Source organism: Fukomys damarensis, unplaced genomic scaffold, assembly GCF_012274545.1.
Source record: "Fukomys damarensis isolate Sample0158 unplaced genomic scaffold, DMR_v1.0_HiC HiC_scaffold_28, whole genome shotgun sequence".
Taxonomy (NCBI): Eukaryota; Metazoa; Chordata; class Mammalia; order Rodentia; family Bathyergidae; genus Fukomys; species Fukomys damarensis.
The window spans coordinates 33076678-33088990 of NW_022900940.1; the positions used below are offsets into that span (position 1 = coordinate 33076678).

At 37.8% G+C, this 12313-nt stretch overlaps 1 protein-coding gene and 1 pseudogene across 7 annotated transcripts in view; one reads left to right on the forward strand and one right to left on the reverse strand.

Moving 5' to 3' along the window:
• Nucleotides 1-12313, forward strand: part of LOC104854315 (immunoglobulin-binding protein 1) — a 563742-nt gene that overhangs the window by 136013 nt on the left and 415416 nt on the right. The window lies entirely within an intron of this gene.
• Nucleotides 11296-12219, reverse strand: LOC104854344 (annotated as a pseudogene).

The following is a 12313-nucleotide window of genomic DNA, read 5'->3' on the forward strand; positions in this document are numbered from 1 at the left end:
GAGGTCTGTTGCTTAAAGTTCTACAACAAGATCAATGATTATCATCATACCTGATATGATGGTTGATTTCTGTTTCTCCTCAACTCTGTCTAGCACCTTAGACTCTTTTGTGTATCCTTACATCTCATGTGCCATTAAAACATATAGTAAAAAATCTGATTACTTCATCACACCTTGGTTTGAAAAATCTAATACTTTGCTTCTATCTTGCAATTTTAATTTAAAAAGTAGTTAGAAATTAGATTTTTCCAAAGAAATGAATGTTCAAATTATTAAATTTAGGAACTTAAGTAAATATTCATAAAGTTTACACATTAAAATATAGAATGTATTAGCTAAATATTGTTGTATATCAAACCACAAAAGCTTAGTGGCCCATAATAAACATTATTTTTCTCAGGTACCTGTGACTAGCTTTTAGGTTTAGCAAAGAACTGGCACAATTTCATTTCCATTTCATTTGTCTGTTGGCCAAAAGAAGTCACATTTTTAGTGTAGGTTCAAAATCACATGGCAAAAGGTGTGAATATAGGAAACAAGTAAAGGACTGGGGCTAATCATGTAATTTATCAAAAAGACTATTTGAAGATCATTAAATTTTTTTTTATTAATTTTATTGAGTTTATTGGTACATTTTAGGGATACAGTACAGTTACATTCATTGTTGGGATCTTGTACCTTTACATGACAAGTCTTGATTCTCATTTTTTCCCCTTACCTCTGCCCTCCCCTCACCCCCTCCTCCCCTCCCCATCTACAAACACTTTATTTTCATCTTTTCATTCTCTCACATGTTTTTCTTTTCCCTTTTTGTTCTTCCCCTACCTATCACACCTTCCCTGCACCTTTAGCTCCTTTCTTCCCATTTCTAAATGTCAGTAATCTTATTAGAATCTTATGCATTGTTGCAGATTATTCACACCAGGGAAACTATTTGGTATTTACACATGTGTGACTTATTTATTTCACTTAGGAGTATATGAAGATCATTAAATTTAATTTCTTCAGTTATTGATTGATTAATTAGTTGTCTTGCTGTGTAGTTTAGATGCCTTGAACTCCCTATGTAGCCCAGGCTGCATTCCGGCTTGTGACAATCCTCCTGCCTCAGCCTCCTGAGTGCTGGGACTATAGGCATGCCCCAACATGGCCACCTCTTGAGTTTTAAATTGAAACCTAATGGTGATGTTTTCTTGTATAGTATTTACCAGGGCTGGCATCCTTTTTGTTCTTTGTTTATTTATTTATTTTTTCCATTAAATTTATTGGTACATTTTAGGTATACAATACAGTTTCATTCATCATTGGGATCTTGTGTCTTTATGTGATGTATCTTAGTTCTTATTTTTTCCCTATTCTCCTGCCCTCCTTCACCCCCTCCCCCATCCCTGTTTACAAAGACTGTGTTTACATGTTTTCCTTTTCTCATATTTTTTCTTTTCCCTTTTTTTCCTTTCCCTTACCTCTCCTACTTCCCCTACTCCTTTACACCTTTTCTTCCTATTTCACATTACCGATTATACATTTTGATCCTTATTTACACTTTTAGTTTTTCCCACCAGAGAAATTATTTGGTATTTACATATTTGTCCTATTTATTTCACTTAAGAGTATGGCTTCAGTGTGCATTCATTTAGCTATAAATGTCTCTTTGTTGTTTATTTTGAACTTGATTTTCCCAGTCTTTCAGAACTTTATCTAGTTTATCCTGAGCAAGTTAGGGAAAAATACTTTAATTTTAGGGTATTTTATTTCCTGGCAAGAATGCTAATCAAAATGCTTAATGTTTTTGATGTCACTTTGGTAAGTGCAATTAACTTTGGAAATGTCTATTGACATTGAGGACAATAAGCAAATATTGCAGTTTCGAGCTAACACATCTAGGTTTTCACTTAGCTACACTAATTAAAACAACTAGATTTTCATAAAGTAACAGTCTAGAATTTAAGATTATACTCATAAAAGACATTGACAGTTATGTGAACTTTAACAATTGACTCAGAGTACATTTCTCAGTAAGAGAGGACAAGGGATTTTTTTTTAGCATTTTTACAAAATTTTTGGTCTAAATATTTTGGTTATTTGTATTATGGCAGGATTTAAAAAAATCTGGCTATGTATCTATCTATTATCTGTCTACACCTAAGGGCAAAGTAAAATAGTTTGATAAGTTGGACAAAAAGGTAGTGATAGGTGACTGAAATGTTAGCATAAGCTAGTGTACCACAGATCTTGATTTTACACAAAAGTCAATGTGCTCATCCTACATTAAGATGCACCGAGGGCTGTTGTCTGGAAGGTTGGAATGGGGGCTCATCAGGGGTCACTTGTATGAATGATAAGAGCCATCTTAGGAAAGAATTTTCCAAGAAAGGTAGATTGTGGCAAGAATCAAGTATGTGTGTGATGGTGCACACCTGTAATCCCTGCACTCGGGAAGCTGAGGCAGGAGGATCCCTGTGAGTTCGAGACCAGATCAGTCTCAACTACATAGTGAGACCCTGTCACAAAAACAGACAAACAAACAAACAAACAGAATCAGGTATGATGTGCAGCACAACCCCAAGCATTGGCAGCGAGAAGGAGATTTTAGACCCTGTGTGCAGGTCATCCTCAGACACTGTCAGCCTGTGTTGGCTTGCATCTTAGAGAGAGAGACTACCAATAAAGCTGAAAATTATGTTTCTTCAAGAATCTGAGTGACATTAAAAGCCCATGTGTTTACTTGTCTGAAACTCTTTCCTAAAGTTCCAGTCTTTGTCCATGATGGATTTTGAGGATTGAGCTTTGGCTTGGGAAGGGCCATTGCCTATTTTCTGAAGAAAGTCTTGTGAAATACACAAGACTCAAAGGGTGAGTCTAGATTTAGGAATAGGAGGGATAATTCTTTTGGTAGGTTCACTGTTAGCATTACTTTGTTTTGCTTGTCTCGGTTAGTAAGCATCATAAAGGATACACATGAGATGAAGACTCCCTGGTAGGGGAAGCTCCCCAATACCTCACTGGTCCTCATGTCGGTAGACCAGAAGTGTATCTTGGCAGCTTAAGTGCAGTGAGGATTCCTCCAGGTCAGAGCAGCACCAAGGTAGGAGGGAGATGAGCATATCACACTACCTGAAACGAATATCTTGGGCTACACATGTACGTTTTCTCGGTCTATTCTTTCCAGTCAGTGGTCCAGGTCACGATTGGTTTTCCCTCATCCTTCTCCAAGCTTTCTGTACCACGTGGAGTTTGGTAGCTAAGGCAGGCCCGGTCGTCTCAGGGTTATGGAGAGAGGTGTGGAGGCCCTGGTGTATCCCTGTGTGCATGCCTGAGATCTAGGTTTAGAATGTAGTCAGAGTTCAACTTGGTCTCTGACATCATAATTACCAAAAGGCCCAGAATTTTGGAGATTTCCAAGATTTTATTTGTCTTGTGTGTGTTGCTGCATTCTGAGCTGCTAACACAGTATAATTAGTGTAGAGCGACACAGGTGAGGCTGGCTGTTTTATCCACTCCACAGAGAAGCTAGAATGTCACTGCTCTATTGAAGGCGCTGGGCAATCAGCAGGGGAGGGCACCAGCCGTATTGGAGATTTGGCAGCTCCAGCGAAGCTCAACATGAGCACAGCACGACTTCAGCAGACTCTGACAAAAGATGCCATCAGAGGCAGCGTCAGTAAAATTGCACATTCACCAGCTTCACAGAGATCAAGGGGCTTGCTGACATTGCCTCTCAGAGCCGGAGCTGAGGTCAGAGCAGGAGAGGAGGAAGCAGCAGCCAGAGTGCCTCACTGGTCAGTACCAGTGGAAATCTTCAGGGGGCATCAGGAATACTAGCGGGGAGCTCTCAGGGGCTCTGGAAGGTATCCAGTAGCAGAGGAGAGAAGCATTAGAACACTGCAGTGTTTCTATAAATGGGGCTCCCTGTCCCTCCCAAAGGGTAGGGTTGGCAGAAGCACAGGTTCTATGGGGTCTGAATAGGTGTTTTGTATGCTTTTTTAAAAATTCTATTTGTAACTACTCTGACAGCCAACTCATTGCTTAAAAGAAACTCTTGGTTTGTTTGCTAATCTTAACTTTCTTATTATTTGTTGACTATGAATGGGGAGTCTCAGCTGTATTTTTAGCATTTTGACAGCTCCTGCATTACTGATTCCTGAATCTATCATTTAAAATCACACTGGTTGCTGAGTCCCCATCCTTTATACATGTGACAGGGGAGGATGATGGATAATAAATACGTATGTAGAGCAAAGTGATAGAGGGACAGATGGAGGGAAAAGTTAGCAATAACAGGAATTTCAAGTTCTACCACAGTAGATTATAAACCTTATGAAGACTATTTTTAAACTTTATGTGTTCAGTTGCTAGCACAGTGTATGGCGTATTCCAGAAGCTGTCTTTTTATGAATGAATAAGTGTTTACCACATCTGTGCTATTATATAAACAGCATCTAAGAGAAATAGTCCACGAGGAGCTTTGCTGGAAGGGGCAGAATGAAAGAGGAAGTGGAATGGGGAAAGCGGGGGAAAAAAAATGAAAAGGGTTTTGAAGACAAAGGATAACATGAATTTGTCATTTCAAATCCCAAACCTATCATTAATCAATTTAGCTACTTTTCTTGGGTTTTATTCTTTGTACATCACTGACACGTCACAGGAAAAAACTGTGCCTGAATTTTCAGGGAATAGATATTTTTAAAAAAGTATTTCAGAACATAAGACAGAAAGGATTCTTGGCTGAGTGTGAACAATTTATTTTAAAAAAATCAGATATTAACAGTACTGTTTGGGATAAAATGAAGAGAATTACAAGATCTGTCTTGGTAAGATCCTGACCTTTTGTGCCAACTCCCTTCATCCCAATAATTGCCTTGTCTGCTTTGATGAGGCCCTCAGAAGTGGCCCTTATTCCTTGCTTCCATGTAGTCACCTCCCAATAGCCGAACAGGTGCCATCAGTATCATTGAAAGAATTCTGAATATTGAAAACATCATTCTTTTTTTCTGAAATGGAGAGTTGCTCTAACCTTCCAAAGGGAAAAGAGCTATAGGTAGCTTGTAATGTGTATTTCCAAGCTGAAAGCTCGGTGCATTTTCTTCTTAGAAATTAGGCTTTTGTCATAAAACAAAATGTTGCATTTCACTTGTTTAGGTTTAGTGTTAGCTATGACTTGTTCAGTTCCTTAATAGTAATTGAATGTCAGAGAACATGAATCTTTCTACTTGTTTTTATTTGTTTTGTTGGGGGGGTACTGGGGATCGAACTCGGGTCCTTGCGCTTGCAAGGCAGGCAGTGGAACCACTGAGCTAAATCCTGGCCCTCTACTTGTTTTTAAAATTGGTATGACCATCTAGTTTCTTTACCTTTCCGTATACATTTTTAAGTCAATTTGTCAATATACAGAAAAATTCTAAGATTTTGAGAGTACAATGAAGATATAGGCCAATTGGGGATGCATGACATTTTTACAATATTATATGTAATTCCATATAGGTAGGCCTCCTATTACTTCCCTCATTAGTGTTTTGTAGCTTTTGGTATCCAGTTCTTGCACATATTTTGCTAAATTTGTATCTAAGGAGCTCATATTTTTGCTATTTATGACAGCTGTCAGTTTTATTTTCTATAGCCCAGGTGATATTTTTTCCCCATATCCTGGGTGACATCTGCTCATTTCTTCCCCCAACTCACAAAGTTGGGAGAATAGTTTAGGAGGAATATTTTCATGGTCTGAGCATTTTCCAAGGTGTATGTGATTGGTGCTTAGTGCTCTGATAATAATCAGTCATAGCTAATGACCTTGATTATGCCTGGTTACTTTTACATTAAAAGAGATCAGGTTGGTCTCATGGAATCATGAATGTAGGAAATTGTGACAGCCATTCCAAATCGTGACAACAACCCCAATGACCTTTTCCCCTCTCGCTTCCATCTGAAATTGTACCTGTATCATTACTCAGTGCTTACTCATTATTTCATGTTGTAATAGGAGAAAGAAAGAGTATAATTTTAATTGGTTATTCTTAAGATTAGTTCAGATAAGTAGTGGCATAATTATTATGGGCTTAGGTAAATATTTCCTCTTATTTAAAGAGGGAGATAAAGTTTGATAATACTGGGATTTCATCACTCCTTTGACCAGGTCTGCCTGAGCAGTACAAAGAGTTGTTGCATTTCACTTACTCAGAATTACTGCATTTCAAGTTAAAACTTTGACTATTCATTTTTTTCCTTTTTCAAAGATAATTACAATCATATTTCTTTTGACAAAATCTTTAAAAAATTGACATTCACTACTAGAATTACTTTTGCACCTCTGCAAATAAGAGGGTATATCTACTACTCATAAGAAACTGTTCTTGCAAAAGCTCTCTTGTAGTTCTATTTTGTTCCCTCTGGTAGCTGCATTTTCGTCTTACTTTACCCTGAGATGTCTTTGAGTCACTTAAAGTCACTTATTATCATTTTCTTGGCATTTTATCCTCCTTAAATTCCATAGCAGGTTTTTGTTTTTCCTCATGATTTTGGGGATTGAACTGAGGGCCTAATGCATGGTAGGCAAATGGTCTACCACTGAGTTACATCTTACCCCCTGCCATTTCTTGGAATCAGTTCTTTTACCTTTCTGGGTGGTTTGTTTTCTCCTTTGCAAGCTTTCTCAGATGTGGAGAACCATTGCAATCATAAATTGTAAGGAGGAAGATGCAGCTGGAGGGACTGACAATCAGAGACCAGTTGGGAGCTGTAGTGTGGATGTCAGGAGAGCAGCTGAAGGGCACTCCAGTGCTTTGGAACTATGTAGCTCTACTGGATTATCGATACAAATGCAACTGAAGTGGGGGAAAAAACTGAACTGATTAAGACTAACTTTTTATACAAGAGGAATGGGAGCTAAAAATGGAAATTAAATTTAATTGTAGAAACAAAATTTTACCTTGACAAATCTGTGTGTGCTTTATGTTTACTGTATCATGATAGCTCCCCAAATTCCAGGAGTGGCTGCTCCCAACCGTCTGAGCTCGGGCAGCAGCCACATCTTGACTCCCACATCTTGTTGCCACTCCACTTCTCTGCTAGGGCACAGCACAGCCACCCCTCCTGCTAGGTTACAGGGCACCCAGCAGTTCTCACGACAGAATTTCAGCTCTTTCTATGGCCCTGCACTCAGCTATTGTTGCTTCACTGATCCCTTGCTCGCCTCACCCAGCCTACCCATAAAAACCCAACCTAATAAACTTGAGTCACACTCTCCTTTGGAGTTACTCCAGGAGGTCTTGCACAGGACCCTAAATTCAGGCTGGCTGTGTTCTTTTACCGGGTTGCCACCATTTACCTAATACTATATATGGCACTCTTGAATGGCTTTCGCTTATGTATCATTGAACCAGATAAGATGAATAAGTCTATTATGGTTGTTCACCATTCTCAGTTAAATAACTTTTCTATGGTCCATGAAATTCAGTAGCAAATAAAGCAAGAAGTGAGTTTCAGCACATCTGTTCCACAATGCCATACTCTTTCTGTTAGACTACATAGTCAGAAAGACTAACTAGCTATCTAATAATTACACAAGAAATCTAAGGATCTGTCATCAGTGGGACTGATACCAAATTAGATCCAGACGGATAGAACTATTCGGTAGCAATAGAAACTATGCTTATATGAAATACTTTCAAACCAATTGACAGAGTCATCAGTACAGCTGATTGCTACCTAACACATAGTGAGTCATCATTCTTTGCCACTTTGCCATTTAAGAACAGAGGAATAGCACTTTAGAGTTGAATTTAACTTAGTCAAACTCATTTTACAAGTAAGAGAACAAGGATACAGAAACAGTATGACTTCGGCAAAGTAACAGAATTGGTCAGTGACATAAACAGGACTAGGACTAGTGTTTGAGATGGTGTATTTTCCAAGTCATTGTATTACCCTTGCAAAAACTGAAATTTTAAAGTTGTTTTTATTTTACTTGAGCTACTGGAAAGTAGCTGGAGCACAAGGACATTCAAAGCAGGTTGGATTTACTTTGTACCAAGCTTCCTGTACTAGGTGGTCCTCTCTGCATTCTGATGCCCATTTCAGAGTGTTTTAGTAAGCCTACCAGAGGGAATTTGTGTTATTAAAATAATAATCTTTCCTTAAAAAACAGTAATATTTTTAGCTTCTAAAAGCAGAGCTTATTTCTAGGAGAATTTATTTAGTATATGGTGCATCATAAATATACCCTCAATCCATTATTTTCAGTGATTTTCTTTAAAAGACTTGAAGGTTCTACAATTAAAGCATCGAAGTCTTAGATTCTTGTTTTATTCAATTGTGGGATGATAATCTAAATTGCTGTAATTCCTATTTGCTTATTAGTATCTTTATTTTTTTAGTCCTTTTCATTACTTTTAATCTTAACTTCCATTATGTCTCCCCTGTTTTGCTTTATCACCCCCCCACCCCCAACTTGGAAAGCCAACTGTACTTCATTCCAAACAAGAATGCTGTTTTAATTCATCAACCGTGTGGTCAGTTAATTAGCCTAAATTCTTGAACATCTGTCAGGTCTTGCTGAGTTGGCAGCTTCATCTTCCTTACCTTCATTTCATGCTTTGTCTTTTTGACTGATCACTTGGTAGAGTTCCGCTGATAAGTAATGTGGTTTTGCTGCAGGTTAGAGTGTTTTTGAATGGAAATCTTGGCAAACAGTGTCTTTTTATGCCACACTAAAACACTGAAATCACATTTATTCTAACTTTACCCAAGAAAGTAAATAATTCCCTAAGACTCAATGTCCATTACTGAAGAGTCAAGGATTTGGATTCTGGTTAAGCCACTTTTTAGCCCTAAATGAGATTACTATTTAGCCCTGTAGCCCTTCTTGTGTCTAAGGAATACTTCTTTCTGTAACCCCCAAGTTTCTTTTTTTTCCTTTCTTTCTCTATTTTTGTCCCCCCTCCCCAGCACTTGAACTTGAATCAAGGCCTCTCATATGATAAGCAAGTACTCTACCCCTGAGCTATAGCTCTGGTTCTTGTTTTGTTTATTTTATACCATTTTATTTTAAGACAAGGTCTTGCCAAGTTGCCCAGGCTGACCTTGAACTTTCAACTCTCCTGCCTCAGACCCCTGAGAAGTAAGGATTGCAGGCATGCTCCACAATGCCCAGGAAATTTCTTTTACTATATTAAATGAAGGCATCTGATGGGTTCTGCCTCAGTGCCTTCTTTTACTTACTCTGTCTACATGAAATACTGGCATCTTTTCCCACACAGTGAGTGTTAAATACCCATTCATAAAACAAGAATTACCTGAAATGTCGTGTATCTCTTCCTAACCCTCAATATCTTGTGCTAGGTTTTTAGAAGTACTGCTTGGGGTAGGGATCCAGGTGCACATGACTTATGATAGGTACTCTTAGAAACTTGTGAGTGAGGGAAGCAGGATGGTGAAGGGAAAACACCTGCTAAAGTTATCATTCTTAGCAAAAGTCACTCTTTGACCTGATCCACACTGCTGGTGAGGTAGAAGATAAATCATATCGCGAAACTCCCCCTCCCTCAAACAAGGGATTCAGTCTTCTGTCCCTCAGATAGATTGATTCTGGCTATGGGCTGACTTGGGAATTAGTTATAACCTTCCTCCCATGTGGCTCCTATCCACAGAAGACAAGGCTTTTGAAAAAGGGCCATTTGTGAGCTCTTTGTAGCTAGCATTCATAGCAGCTCAGACCCAGTAAACGTGATAGGGAGAGCATACATGTGACACAAACATCTAAATTGGAATTTTTTCTGTGCTTGCTTTGGCAGCACAGATACTAAAATTAGAATTTTTTTCTGCCATCTCCTTGGTGCTTATATGTTATGTGATTGTTACTTGTGTATATAACACCTTAACTATCTCATGCGTCCTATATTTTGGGCAAATATAAGAATTGAAAGACACCAAGAGCAGTTTAATCCTGTGTTAGAATACCTTCCAAAAGTTTCAATACTAAAATTGCTCAGATTTAAAAAAAATTGTCTTTGGGCATTTCAATAAATAAAAACCACAGTTCAAGGTTTGTGACACTTTACTGCATATCCCTAAGATTCTGGGAGCAAGCAATTTAAAAAAATTAACAAATAGTCTATAAGCCTATGAGGAAATTGTCAGCTTCAGGAGTAATCCAAGTAATACAGTTAAAAATAAGCTGTTATCCACAATGTCATAAAATTTGCTAATAATACAAAAGAAGCTAATACTTAGTGTTGTTGTAAATGTGAGGAAACGTCATCTCATGCATTGTTTATGGCAGCCTAAATTGGTGTAAAATTTTTGGGGAATGTCAATTTAACAAATGGGTACCCAAGTACATATTACTTGTTATGATAATTTCACTTTTTGGAATTCAAACTAAAGAAAAATTGAATTACCTCCATGAAAAGATGCTGATGAATAAGATATTCATCTCTTATTAAAAGGAGTGAAAATTTGTAAACAACATATCCAGGAATTCATGATTGATTAAATAACTTTGACATTTACATGAGATCTATTTAACCTTTGAAATTACGTCAGTGTTTATTTATGACACTCACAGACATCAAATTTTAAAAGTGATTTTTAAATGACACAACTGCTTTTTTTTAAAAAAAGTGAATATACAATTTATTAAACATTCAAACTTCATTAAGACATGTGCAATATGGCAATTTTACTGGGGATATGATTTACTAGGATATGATTACTGGGGTTTAGCAGTAGGGTGCAGTTCACACTTAGCATTAATTAAATACTTTATTGGATAAATACAATACCAAACAAAATGCGTTTAAATGCTTTCAATTTTTTTTTTTTTGTACCAGGGATCGAACTCAGGACCTTGCACTTGCCTGGCAGGCAGCAGAACCACTGACCTAAATCCCCAGCCTTCAAATGCTTTCTTAAAAAAAATCACTTTTAAAGGCCTTTCTATTCAGGCTAAAGACAAACACAATAAAGGCAGATATGCTAGATTAACATAATTAGCTGACTTTATACAGCACTTACATATCTTTTAGTCCACAAGTATATCATTAAATGATAGAGAGCATCTAATACAACCATTTCTACAGAACTAGGAAATAAATTTCCAAGAAAGAAAGATTTTACAGACCCCATCTTTTATACTTACCCCAACATTCTAACTCTAAAGAGGATAAAGCCAATGACTAATATTGCTTTGCTATCAAAGTCTGTATTTCTGATCCACTGAGACAAGATTCAAAAATCCCCAAAGAAGCACAAGGCATGTTGTGATCGCCTATTCACTGCATTCAAACTATCTCATCCCAGGAATTAAATAAAGTCTGCCACATTCATGGTCATTTCATCCACTGCCACTGTAGTGTTGTAGAAAGTCTCAATGTCTTGAAGAACCCTCTTGTCTTCAGTAACAAAGTTTTTAGCCACACCTTTCCTCCCAAATTGAGCCCCTTTGCCAATTCTGTAAATACAGTTTTCATGATTGGTAGGTAGATCATAGTTTATAACCAAAGACACGTTGCACATCAGTTCCACGAGCCAACAGTTAGTAGTGATCAGAACTTGGCTTGACCCTGATGGGAATTCCCTCATTTTAACATGTCTCATCTTCTGATCCATGTCACCATAACAGAGCAGAAACTGTGACGTTCCTGGCATGCATTTTCTAAGTGAGCCAGTCCACCTTGCCCCTTGTATTGAGAAAAATGACCCATGTAATGGTGAGCGTCTCATACGAATCACAAAGTGTATCCAACTTCCATTCCTCCCTTTCAACATTAATGTGAAACTGTTTGATTCTCCTTCAGGGGTCAATTCTTCTTGAATTAAATCTCTCATGAATTTTTTGGTCACCTCCAACACATCAGTTGGCGTTGTGGCAGAAAGCAACACAACCTGAATATTTGTATTTAGTTTTTGGAAAAACTCATAGGTTTGATCCTTAAACTCCTGGCTTGACATTTTATCTGTTTGATCCAAAACAAACATTGTGATCCATTTTGGAGAAAGATATCTTCCAATTAACATTTCAAACGCTCTTCCCGGTGTACCAACAACAATATGCAGTGCTTCAGCCTGCAGTTTCTGCATTTCATTTCGAACATTTGTTCTGCCGATGCAGGCATGATGAGTTGCTCTCATGTAGTCTCCAAGGGCAAGAATTACCTTCTGGATCGTTAATACAAGGAATAATAGCTCCTTGCTGAATGGCAGAAGGCTTCTCAAAACTGTAAGCATGGATGCCCCAAAGAAGAGACTCCTTTAAGTTCATTTCATCAAATTTATCAACAGTCTCATTCCAGTTGCTCTCGATGACACCCTCGGGGTCCAT